Source organism: Ranitomeya imitator, chromosome 3 (genome assembly GCF_032444005.1).
Source record: "Ranitomeya imitator isolate aRanImi1 chromosome 3, aRanImi1.pri, whole genome shotgun sequence".
Taxonomy (NCBI): domain Eukaryota; kingdom Metazoa; phylum Chordata; class Amphibia; order Anura; family Dendrobatidae; genus Ranitomeya; species Ranitomeya imitator.
Genome location: NC_091284.1, coordinates 5183835 through 5197002, shown reverse-complemented (window position 1 = coordinate 5197002; position 13168 = coordinate 5183835). Strand labels below are relative to the sequence as shown.

At 50.0% G+C, this 13168-nt stretch overlaps 2 protein-coding genes across 2 annotated transcripts in view; one reads left to right on the top strand and one right to left on the bottom strand.

Annotated features, from left to right (window-relative positions):
• Positions 1-13168, top strand: part of LOC138672441 (uncharacterized) — a 654503-nt gene that overhangs the window by 529695 nt on the left and 111640 nt on the right. The window lies entirely within an intron of this gene.
• The window catches only part of LOC138672438 (oocyte zinc finger protein XlCOF8.4-like), a 47440-nt gene that overhangs the window by 19730 nt on the left and 14542 nt on the right, over positions 1-13168 (bottom strand). The gene's annotated exons all lie outside the window — the stretch shown is intronic.

Genomic DNA, 13168 nt, shown 5'->3' with positions numbered 1-13168 from the left:
GGAGGGTCTTTTTGCCCCTTTGCGTGGTTTTCTTTAGGGTTTTGTGTAGACCGCAAAGTTATCTTTCCTATCCTCGCTCTGTTAAGAAAGTCGGGCCTCACTTTGCTGAATCTATTTCATCTCTACGTTTGTCTTTTCATCTTAACTCACAGTCATTATATGTGGGGGGCTGCCTTTTCCTTTGGGGTATTTCTCTGAGGCAAGATAGGCTTATTTTCTATCTTCAGGCTAGTTAGTTTCTCAGGCTGTGCCGAGTTGCATAGGCAGAGTTAGGCGCAATCCACGGCTGCCTCTAGTGTTGGTTGGAGAGGATTAGGGATTGCGGTCTACAGAGTTCCCACGTCTCAGAGCTCGTTCTATGATTTTGGGTTATTGTCAGATCACTGTATGTGCTCTGACCGCTATGTCCATTGTGGTACTGAATTGCCTCTCATAACAGCCCCCACAGCCCCTCACACGGTATGATGGCCCCCACAGCCCCTCACACGTTATGATGATGGCCCCCACAGCCCCTCACACGGTATGATGGCCCCCACAGCCCCTCACACGGTATGATGGCCACCACAGCCCCTCACACGGTATGATGGCCCCCACAGCCCCTCACATGGTATGATGGCCACCACAGCCCCTCACACGGTATGATGGCCACCACAGCCCCTCACACGGTATGATGGCCCCCACAGCCCCTCACACGGTATGATGGCCCCCACAGCCCCTCACACGTTATGATGATGGCCCCCACAGCCCTTCACACGGTATGATGGCCCCACAGCCCCTCACACGGTATGATGGCCCCCACACAGTATGATGGCCCCCACAGCCCCTCACACGGTATGAAGGCCCCCACAGCCCCTCACACGGTATGAAGGCCCCCACAGCCCCTCACACGGTATGAAGGCCCCCACACAGTATGATGGCCCCCACAGCCCCTCACACGGTATGAAGGCCCCCACAGCCCCTCACACGGTATGAAGGCCCCCACAGCCCCTCACACGGTATGAAGGCCCCCACAGCCCCTCACACGGTATGATGGCCCCCACAGCCCCTCACACGGTATGATGGCCCCCACAGCCCCTCACACGGTATGATGGCCCCCACAGCCCCTCACACGGTATGATGGCCCCCACAGCCCCTCACACGGTTTCCAAAAGACATACTGATAGGGAATTTAGATTGTGAGCCCCATCGGGGACACGATGATAATGTGTGCAAACTGTAAAGCGCTGCGGAATATGTTAGCGCTATATAAATAAAGATTATTATTATAATTAACCTCCGATGAAAATCTCAGGCTCACTCTATTGATGTTGAGTTCCCAGACAAATTCAAGAAATTGTTCACTCGTCCCGACCAGATGTCGTCAATATATCTATACCATACCCCATACCTCCCAACCGTCCCTCATTGTGCGGGACTGCCCCGGATTTGATGCTTGCCCCGTCTGTCCTGCCCGGGACGCAGAGCGTCCTGCAGACAGAACAGTTGAAGCTGCTGTCACACGCCCCCTTTTGTTAGGCCACGCCCCTTCCCCATCAGTGTGTTCCTGAGTCTTCCAGTGTGCCTCACAGTTCAGAGAGAGAGGACACCTGAGGGGACATAACAGAGCCGGACACAGCCTGGGTGCCGGGGGCAATGTTATCAGCAGACCATGAGAGGACTGGAGGCTGCTAATGGGACAGATGCAGATCAGTGAGTAGTGGATGTCACAGAGATGACTCCTCCATCCAGTGCATTGTGGAGGAGGAGCAGCTCCCTGGGAGAGAGTGACAACACATCAATGTGGCTGCTTTATTTCCCCAGGCATAAAAGTGCTAAGCCCCTATGACAGTCACTGTATCATCATGTGCTAATTACAAGCTGCAGCTCCACACGGTTCACCTCGTACACACACGCAGCTCCACTCAGTGCACCTCACACACGCACGCGGCTCCGCTTGGTACACCTCACACACGCACGCGGCTCTGCTCGGTGCACCTCGTACACACACGCAGCTCCACTTGGTGCACCTCATACACACACGCGGCTCCGCTTGGTTCACCTCACACACGCACGCGGCTCCGCTTGGTACACCTCGCGTGTGTGCGAGGTGTACGGAGCACAACCGCATGTGTACGGAGCGGAGCAACATGTGAAAGGTGTACGGAGCAGAGTCGTGAGTACGAGGTGTACGGAGCACAGCCGCGTGTGTACGAGGTGTACGGAGCGGAGTCGTGTGTACGAGGTTTACGGAGCGGAGTCATGTGTACGAGGTGTACGGAGCGGAGTCGTGTGTACGAGGTATACGGAGCGGAGTCGTGTGTACGAGGTGTACGGAGCACAGCCGCGTGTCTACGAGGTGTACGGAGCGGAGCAGCATGTGAAAGGTGTACTGAGCAGAGTCGTGTGTACGAGGTGTACGGAGCACAGCCGCGTGTGTATGAGGTGTACGGAGCGGAGCAACATGTGAAAGGTGTACAGAGCAGAGTCGTGTGTACGAGGTGTACTGAGCAGAGTCGTGTGTACAGAGCACAGCCGCGTGTGTACGAGGTGTACGGAGCACAGCCGCGTGTGTACGAGGTGTACGGAGCACAGCCGCGTGTGTACGAGGTGTACGGAGCGGAGCAGCATGTGAAAGGTGTACGGAGCGGAGTCGTGTGTAAGAGGTCTACGGAACCATGTGTACGAGGTGTATGGAGCACAGCCGCATGTGTATGAGGTGTACGGAGCAGAGCAGCATGTGAAAGGTATACGGAGTGGAGTCGTGTGTAAGAGGTGTACGGAGCACAGCCGCATGTGTACGAGGTGTACGGAGCCGTGTGTACGAGGTGTACGGAGCACAGCCGCAGGTGTACGGAGCACAGCCGCATGTGTACGAGGTGTACGGAGCACAGCCGCATGTGTACGAGGTGTACAGAGCACAGCCGCGTGTGTAAGAGGTGTACGGAGCACAGCCGCATGTGTACGAGGTGTACGAAGCACAGCCGCGTGTGTACGAGCTGTACGGAGCGGAGCAGCATGTGAAAGATGTACGGAGCGGAGTCGTGTGTAAGAGGTGTACGGAGCACAGCCGCGTGTGTACGAGGTGTACGGAGCGGAGCAGCGTGTGAAAGGTGTATGGAGCGGAGTCGTGTGTGTAAGAGGTGTGCGGATCAGAGCAGAGTGTGAAAGGTGTATGGAGCGGAGCCATGTGTGTACGAGGTGTACAGAGCAGAGCCACGTGTGTACGAGGTGTGCGGAGCAGAGCCATGCATGTACAAGGTATACGGAGAGGAGCAGCGTGTGCAATGTGTATAGAGCGGAGCCGTGTGTGTATGAGATGTATGGAGCGGAGCCGTGTGTGTGGAAGGTATGCGGAGCGGTGCAGCATGTGCAATGTGTATGGAGCGGAGCCGTGTGTGTATGAGGTGTATGGAGCGGAGCCGTGTATGAGGTGTATGGAGCGGAGTTGAATGTTTACGAGGTGTATGGAGCAGAGCTGAATGTGTACGAGGTGTACGGAGCGGAGCCGTGTGTGCAAAGTGTAGGAGTAGCTATGCGTGGCCATTATACGATACGAAGTATCATGTGCGGCCAATATACAGTATGGAGCATCATGTGCGGTCATTATACAGTATGGAGCATCATGTACAGTCATTATACAGTATGGAGCATCATGTGAGGTCATTATACAGTATGGAGCATCATGTGCGGCCAATATACAGTATGGAGCATCATGTGTGGCCATTATACAGTATGGAGCATCATGTGTGGCCATTATACAGTATGGAGCATCATGTGAGGTCATTATACAGTATGGAGCATCATGTGCGGCCAATATACAGTATGGAGCATCATGTGCGGTCATTATACAGTATGGAGCATCATGTGCAGTCATTATACACTATGGAACATCATGTGCGGCTATTATACAGTATGGAGCATCATGTGCAGCCATTATACACTATGGAACATCATGTGCGGCTATTATACAGTATGGAGCATCATGTGCAGCCATTATACAGTATTGAGCATCATGTGCGGTCATTATACAGTATGGAGCATCCTGTGCGGTCATTATACAGTATGGAGCATCATGTGCGGCCATTATACAGTATGGAGCATCATGAGCGGTCATTATACAGTATGGAGCATCATGTGCAGCCAATATACAGTATGGAGCATCATGTGCGCCCAATATACAGTATTGAGCATCATGTGTGGCCATTATACAGTATGGAGCATCATGTGCGGTCATTATACAGTATGGAGCATCATGTGCGGTCATTATACAGTATTGAGCATCATGTGTGGCCATTTTACAGTATGGAGCATCATGTGCGGCCATTATACAGTATTGAGCATCATGTGCGGATATTATACAGTATTGAGCATCATGTGCGGCCATTATACAGTATGGAGCATCATGTGCGGCCATTATACAGTATGGAGCATCATGTGTGGCCATTATACAGTATGGAGCATCATGTGCAGTCATTATACAGTATGGAGCATCATGTGCGGCCATTATACAGTATGGAGCATCATGTGGGGTCGTTGTACAGTATGGAGCACTGTGTGGGCATTATACAGTATGAAGCACTATGTGTGGCCATTGTAGAGTATGGAGCATCATGTGCGACCATTATACAGTATGGAGCATCATGTGTGGCCATTATACAGTATGGAGCATCATGTGCAGTCATTATACAGTATGGAGCATCATGTGCGGCCATTATACAGTATGGAGCATCATGTGGGGTCGTTGTACAGTATGGAGCACTGTGTGGGCATTATACAGTATGGAGCATCATGTGCGGCCATTATACAGTATGGAGCATCATGTGCGGCCATTATACAGTATTGAGCATCATGTGTGGCCATTATACAGTATGGAGCATCATGTGTGGCCATTATACAGTATGGAGCACTGTGTGGCCATTATACAGTATGGAGCAGTGTGGCCATATTTTTTTGTTTATAATTATTCTTTATGAACAGTGTGATCAGCAGTGCTAAATGGGTGTGGTTGGGACGTGGATATGGGTGTGACTAGTGAATGGGTGTGGTCAGAGGCGTGGCCTAAAATTTGCCGCGGCGCGCAACGCGCACCGCAAACTTTGTCCCTCTTTCCCAACTTCAAAAGTTGGGAGGTATGATACCCCAATATATGGATGGTCCACATATGATCATCCCTGAATATTGTGGTGTACTCCCACCAGCCCAGAAATAGGTGAGCATACGAGGGGGCACAGGGGCTCCCCATCGCCGTACCCCTGAGCAGGTGGAAGTACTTCCTGTCAAAAGGAAAGAAGTTATGTGTAAGGCTACTTTCACACTTGCGTCGGTACGGGTCCATCGCTATGCGTCAGGCTGACATACCGACGCACGTTGTGAAATTTGTGCACGAAGTGGGCAGCTGATGCAGTTTTTCAACGCATCCGCTGCCATTCTGAAGTTCGGGGAGGAAGGGCGGAGTTTCTGCCGCAAATGCGCGGTAGAAAATGGCAGACGCGACGGACAAAAAACGTTCACTTGAACGTTTTTTCGTGCCGACGGTCCGCCAAAACACAATGGATCCGTTACACGACGGACGCAACGTGACCATCCGTCGCGATCCGTCGCTAATACAAGTCTAAGGGCAAAAACCGCATCCTGCGGGCACATTTGCAGGATACGTTTTTTACCCAAAATGACGGATTGCGATGGATTAAAAAAAACGCTAGTGTGAAAGTAGCCTGAGAGTGAATTTTAGAAGATCATCCATGAAGTCATTATGTCTATTACACTCTATTAATCTCGATTTCAAGAAATGTCTTACCCCCCTGATACCATCCTCCTGCGGTATATTACCATACAAAGCCTCAAAATCATGTCCACATGTAGGGGAACAGGCACAGGCAAAACCATTTTCCAGAGGGATTATTCCAACTACAGGACCTCAGGCGGTACTGTGGGAACATTATACTGTGTGGAGGGGATGGCGATACTGTGGGAATATTATACTGTGTGTGGGGGGATGGTGGTACTGTGGGAACATTATACTGTGTGGAGGGGATGGCGGTACTGTGGGAATATAATACTGTGTGGGGGGGATGGCGGTACTGTGGGAACATTATACTGTGTGGGGGGGATGGCGGTACTGTGGGAACATTATACTGTGTGGAGGGGATGGCGGTACTGTGGGAACATTATACTGTGTGTGGAGGGATGGCGGTACTGTGGGAATATTATACTGTGTGTGGGGGATGGTGGTACTGTGGGAACATTATACTGTGTGGGGGGATGGAGGTACTGTGGGAACATTATACTGTGTGTGGGGGGATGGTGGTACTGTGGGAACATTATACTGTGTGTGGGGGGATGGCGGTACTGTGGGAAGATTATACTGTGTGGGGGGATGGCGGTACTGTGGGAATATTATACTGTGTGGGGGGGATGGCGGTACTGTGGGAACATTATACTGTGTGGGGGGGATGGCGGTACTGTGAAAACATTATACTGTGTGGAGGGCATGGCGGTGCTGTGGGAACATTATACTGTGTATGGGGGATGGCAGTACTGTGGGAATATTATACTGTGTGTGAGGGGTTGGTGGAACTGTGGGAACATTATACTGTGTGTGGGGGGATAGGGGTACAGTGGGAATATTATACTGTGTGTGGGGGATGGCGGAACTGTGGGAATAATATACTGTGTGGGGATGGTGGTACTGTGGGAATATTATGCTGTGTGTGGGGGATGGAGGTACTGTGGGAACATTATACTGTGTGTGGGGGGATAGGGGTACTGTGGGAATATTATACTGTGTGTGGGGGATGGAGGTACTGTGGGAACATTATAATGTGTGTGGGGGATAGGGGTACTGTGGGAATATTATACTGTGTGTGGGGGATGGAGGTACTGTGGGAACATTATACTGTGTGGGGGATGGCGGTACTGTGGGAAAATTATACTGTGTGTGGGAGATGGCGGAACTGTGGGAATATTATACTGTGTGGGGGGATGGCGGTACTGTGGGAATATTATACTGTGTGTGGGGGTTGGAGGTACTGTAGGAACATTATATTGTGTGGGGGATGGCGGTACTGTGGGAAAATTATACTGTGTGTGGGGGGATAAGGGTACTGTGGGAATATTATACTGTGTGTGGGGGATGGCAGAACTGTAGGAATAATATACTGTGTGGGGGGATGGCGGTACTGTGGGAAAATTATACTGTGTGTGGGGGGATAAGGGTACTGTGGGAATATTATACTGTGTGGGGGGGATGGCGGAACTGTAGGAATAATATACTGTGTGGGGGGATGGTGGTACTGTGGGAATAGTATACTGTGTGTTGGGGGATGGTGGTACTGTGGGAATATTATACTGTGTGTGGGGGGATGGGGGAACTATGGGAATATTATACTGTGTGTGGGGGATGGCGGTACTGTGGGAACATTACACTGTGTGTGGGGGGATGGCGGTACTGTGGGAACATTATACTGTGTGTGGGGGGATGGCGGTACTGTGGGAACGTTATACTGTGTGGGGGGATGGCGGTACTGTGGGAACATTATACTGTGTGGGGGGGATGGAGGTACTGTGGGAACATTATACTGTGTGTGGGGGGATAGGGGTACTGTGGGAATATTATACTGTGTGTGGGGGATGGAGGTACTGTGGGAACATTATACTGTGTGGGGGGATGGAGGTACTGTGGGAACATTATACTGTGTGTGGGGGGGATGGTGGTACTTTGGGAACATTATACTGTGTATGGGGGATGGCAGTACTGTGGGAATATTATACTGTGTGTGGGGGGATGGTGGAACTGTGGGAACATTATACTGTGTGTGGGGTGATAGGGGTACTGTGGGAATATTATACTGTGTGTCGGGGATGGAGGTACTGTGGGAACATTATACTGTGTGTGGGGGGATAGGGGTACTGTGGGAATAGTATACTGTGTGGGGGGATGGAGGTACTGTGGGAACATTATACTGTGTGGGGGATGGCGGTACTGTGGGAAAATTATACTGTGTGTGGGGGATGGCAGAACTGTGGGAACATTATACTGTGTGTGGGGGGAAAGGGGTACTGTGGGAATATTATACTGTGTGTGGGGGATGGCGGTACTGTGGGAATATTATACTGTGTGTGGGGGATGGCAGTACTGTGGGAACATTATGCTGTGTGTGGGGGGATGGCGGTACTGTGGGATTATACTGTGTGTGGGGGATGGCGGAACTGTGGGAACATTATACTGTGTGTGGGGGGATAGGGGTACAGTGGGAATATTATACTGTGTGTGGGGGATGGAGGTACTGTGGGAAAATTATACTGTGTGGGGGATGGCGGTACTGTGGGAAAATTATACTGTGTGTGGGGGGATAAGGGTACTGTGGGAATATTATACTGTGTGTGGGGGATGGCGGAACTGTAGGAATAATATACTGTGTGGGGGGATGGCGGTACTGTGGGAATAGTATACTGTGTGGGGGGGGATTGCGGTACTGTGGGAATATTATACTGTGTGTGGGGGGATGGGGGAACTATGGGAATATTATACTGTGTGTGGGGGATGGCGGTACTGTGGGAACATTACACTGTGTTCCAAATGATTCTGCACAAAGAGTTTAGGAGTGATAAGGTTAGAATTTTTGTGTTTGTCGTTTACACTCATTGATGGTGATGTGTCAGGGTCTTTATATCACTGGAAGCAATGGCAGATACCTGTGCACATTAGTTTGGCCGCTGTGTCCAAATAAAGGCAAGACTACTTAAGACGGCTGTTCCACATTATTAACCAGCCTACATTTTTGGCCAAAATGGGAAATAAAAAGGATGTGTCGGCTGCTGAGAAGCAACAAATTGTGGAGTATTTAGGTCCAGGCATGACTACAATCAACATTGCCAAGACACTTCATCGTGATCATCGCACAATCAAGAAGTCTGTAGCTGATTCCCAGCACACACGTGTGCGTGCTGATAATGAAAAATTGAGGACTCTTTCCAACAGGCCATTGTGTAAGGTTACAAGAGCAGCAGCAAAGATGCCTTGTCATAGCAGCAGACAAGTTTTTGAAGCTGCTGGTGCCTCCAACGTCCCCAGAACAACAAGATGCAGGGTCCTTCAGAGGTTTGCAGCTGCGCGTATCCTGCCGACCACCTCTATCCACTGCACACAAGCAGAAACGGCTCCAGTGGCCAAACCATACATAAAGACTGACTTCCAAACTGTTTTGTTCACTGATGAGTAGGGTTGAGCGAAACGGGTCGGCCATTTTCAGAAGTCGCCGACTTTTGGCAAAGTCGGGTTTCATGAAACCCGACCTGACCCCTGTGTGGGGTCGGCCATGAGGTCGGCGATCTTCTGAATCTGGGATCGGAATTCCGATACCGAGTTCCGATATGTTTGCAATATCGGAAATCGGTATCGGAATCCATATTTAAGTGTAAAATAAAGTATTAAAATAAAAAATATTGCTATACTCACCCTCTGACGCGCCCTGGTACTAACCGGCAGCCTTCCTTCTTTAAAATCAGCGCGTGAAGGGCCTTAGATGACGTCGCGGCTTGTGATTGGTCGCGCGACCGCCCATGTGACCGCTCGCGCGACCAATCACAAGCCGCGACGTCACCGAAGGGCCTTCAAGCGCTGATTCTTAGGAAGGAAGGCTGACGGAAAGAAGCAGGGCGCGTTCGAGGGTGAGTATATACCTAATAGGAATACCTAATAGGAATATACTCACCCTCGGACGCGCCCTGCTTCATTCCGGCAGCCTTCCTTCCTAAGAATCAGCGATTGAAGGACCTTCGGTGACGTTGCGGCTTGTGATTGGTCGCGCGAGTGGTCACATGGGCGGTCGCGCGACCAATCACAAGCCGCGACGTCATCTAAGGCCCTTCACGCGCTGATTTTAAAGAAGGAAGGCTGCCGGTTAGTACCAGGGCGCGTCAGAGGGTGAGTATAGCAATATTTTTTATTTTAATTCTTTATTTTACACTTAAATATGGATCCCAGGGCCTGAAGGAGAGTTTCCTCTCCTTCAGACCCTGGGAACCATTGGAAACCCAATGCACTGCATTGGGTCTCGTGTTTCGGCCGACCCCGACTTTTTTATAGGATCGGCCGATTTCACTCGACCCGACTTTTGAAAAAGTCGGGTTTCGTGAAACCCGACCCGATCCTATAAAAGTAAAAGTCGCTCAACCCTACTGATGAGTGCCGTGCAACACTCGATGGTCCAGATGGATGGAGTGGAGGATGGCTGGTTGATGGACACCCCATGAAAACCCGGCTAAGGCGCCAACAAGGAGGAGGTGGAGTAATGTTTTGGGCTGGAATCATGGGGAGACAGATTGTTGGCCCCTTTATGATCCCTGAAGGGGTAAAGATGGACTCCATAATCTATGTGGAGTTTGTAAAACAACACTTCCTGCCATGGTTCAAGAGGAAGAACCGCGCTTTCCGCAGCAAGATCATTTTCATGCACGATAATGCACCGTCTCATGCTGCAAAAAACACATCTGCATCTCTGGCTGCTATGGGCATAAAAGAGGACAAACTTATGGTGCGGCCACCATCTTCCCCTGACCTCAACCCCATTGAGAACCTCTGGAGCATCATCAAAAGGAGAGTCTATGATGGCGGGAGGCAGTCACATCTAAGCAACAGCTCTGGGAGGGGATTCTGTCCACATGCAAAACAATGGAAGCAGAAACCATCCAAAACCTGACAAATTCAATGGACGAGAGTTCAGAAGCTTCTTTCCAACAAGGGGTCCTATGTGCAAATGTGACATCACCTAGAATAAAGTTTTCACTTGAAAACTGTTTGATTTCATTTTGTAATAAGCTGATAATGCTATAACTTCACAAGTGACCATTGTTTTGTTCAAAATTAAATAAAAAAGGTTGAAAACTCTGCTGTGCATAATAAATTGGAACATGCATTTTGAGTGTTTATTGTTTTTAAAAAGATACTGTTTTCATAGGCAGTTTGTTCCAAAACATCGCAATTATACTAGAATAGTAGATGACTGGAAAATAACAATGACTGCAGTTCAGAGAGGTAATTTACAGAAAATAGGAGGAAATATTATTTGCATAATAATTTGGAACACAGTGTATACTGTGTGGGGGGATGGTGGTACTGTGGGAATATTATACTGTGTGGGGGGGATGGCGGTACTGTGGGAATATTATACTGTGTGGGGGGATGGTGGTACTGTGGGAACATTATACTGTGTGGGGGGATGGTGGTACTGTGGGAATATTATACTGTGTGGGGGGGATGGCGGTACTGTGGGAATATTATACTGTGTGGGGGGATGGTGGTACTGTGGGAATATTATACTGTGTGGGGGGGATGGCGGTACTGTGGGAACATTATACTGTGTGGGGAGGATGGTGGTACTGTGGGAATATTATACTGTGTGGGGGGGATGGAGGTACTGTGGGAATATTATACTGTGTGGGGGATGGCGGTACTGTGGGAATATTATACTGTGTGGGGGGATGGCGGTACTGTGGGAATATTATACTGTGTGGGGGGATGGCGGTACTGTGGAAATATTATACTGTGTGGGGGATGGTGGTACTGTGGGAATATTATACTGTGTGTGGGGGATGGCGGAACTGTGGGAATATTATACTGTGTGTGGGGGATGGCGGAACTGTGGGAATATTATACTATGTGGGGGATGGCGGTACTGTGGGAATATTGTACTGTGTGGGGGGATGGCGGTACTGTGGGAATAATATACTGTGTGTGGGGGGATGGCAGTACTGTGGGAATATTATACTGTGTATGGGGATGGCGGTACTGTGGGAATATTATACTGTGAGTGGGGTGATGGCGGTACTGTGGGAATATTATACTGTGTGGGGGATGGCGGTACTGTGGGAATATTATACTGTGTGTGGGGGGATGGTGGTACTGTGGGAACATTATACTGTGTGTGGGGGATAGTGGTACTGTGGGAATATTATACTGTGTGTGGGGGATGGCGGTACTGTGGGAATATTATACTGTGTGGGGGATGGCGGTACTGTGGGAATATTATACTGTGTGGGGGGATGGCGGTACTGTGGGAATATTATACTGTGTGTGGGGGATGGCGGTACTGTGGGAATATTATACTTTTTGGGGGATGGTGGTACTGTGGGAATATTATACTGTGTGGGGGGATGGCGGTACTGTGGGAATATTATACTGTGTGTGGGGGATGGCGGAACTGTGGGAATATTATACTATGTGGGGGATGGTGGTACTGTGGGAATATTATACTGTGTGGGGGATGGTGGTACTGTGGGAATAATATACTGTGTGTGGGGGGATGGCAGTACTGTGGGAATATTATACTGTGTATGGGGATGGCGGTACTGTGGGAATATTATACTGTGAGTGGGGTGATGGCGGTACTGTGGGAATATTATACTGTGTGGGGGATGGCAGTACTGTGGGAATATTATACTGTGTATGGGGATGGCGGTACTGTGGGAATATTATACTGTGTGGGGGGATGGCGGTACTGTGGGAATATTATACTGTGTGTGGGGGATGGTGGTACTGTGGGAATATTATACTGTGTGTGGGGGATGGCGGTACTGTGGGAATATTATACTGTGTGGGGGGGATGGCGGTACTGTGGGAATATTATACTGTGTGTGGGGGATGGAGGTACTGTGGGAATATTATACTGTGTGTGGGGGATGGCGGTACTGTGGGAATATTATACTGTGTGTTGGGGATGGCGGTACTGTGGGAACATTATACTGTGTGGGGGATGGCGGTACTGTGGGAACATTATACTGTGTGGGGGATGGAGGTACTGTGGGAACATTATACTGTGTGGGGGATGGAGGTACTGTGGGAATATTATACTGTGTGGGGGGGGATGGCGGTACTGTGGGAATATTATACTGTGTGTGGGGGGGATGGCGGTACTGTGGGATTATACTGTGTGGGGGGATGGCGGTACTGTGGGAATATTATACTGTGTGTGGGGGATGGCGGTACTGTGGGATTATACTGTGTGGGGGGATGGCGGTACTGTGGGAATATTATACTGTGTGGGGGGATGGCGGTACTGTGGGAATAATATACTGTGTGGGGGGATGGCGGAACTGTGGGAATATTATACTGTGTGTGGGGGATGGCAGTACTGTGGGAACATTATACTGTGTGTGGGGGGATGGCGGTACTGTGGGAATATTATACTGT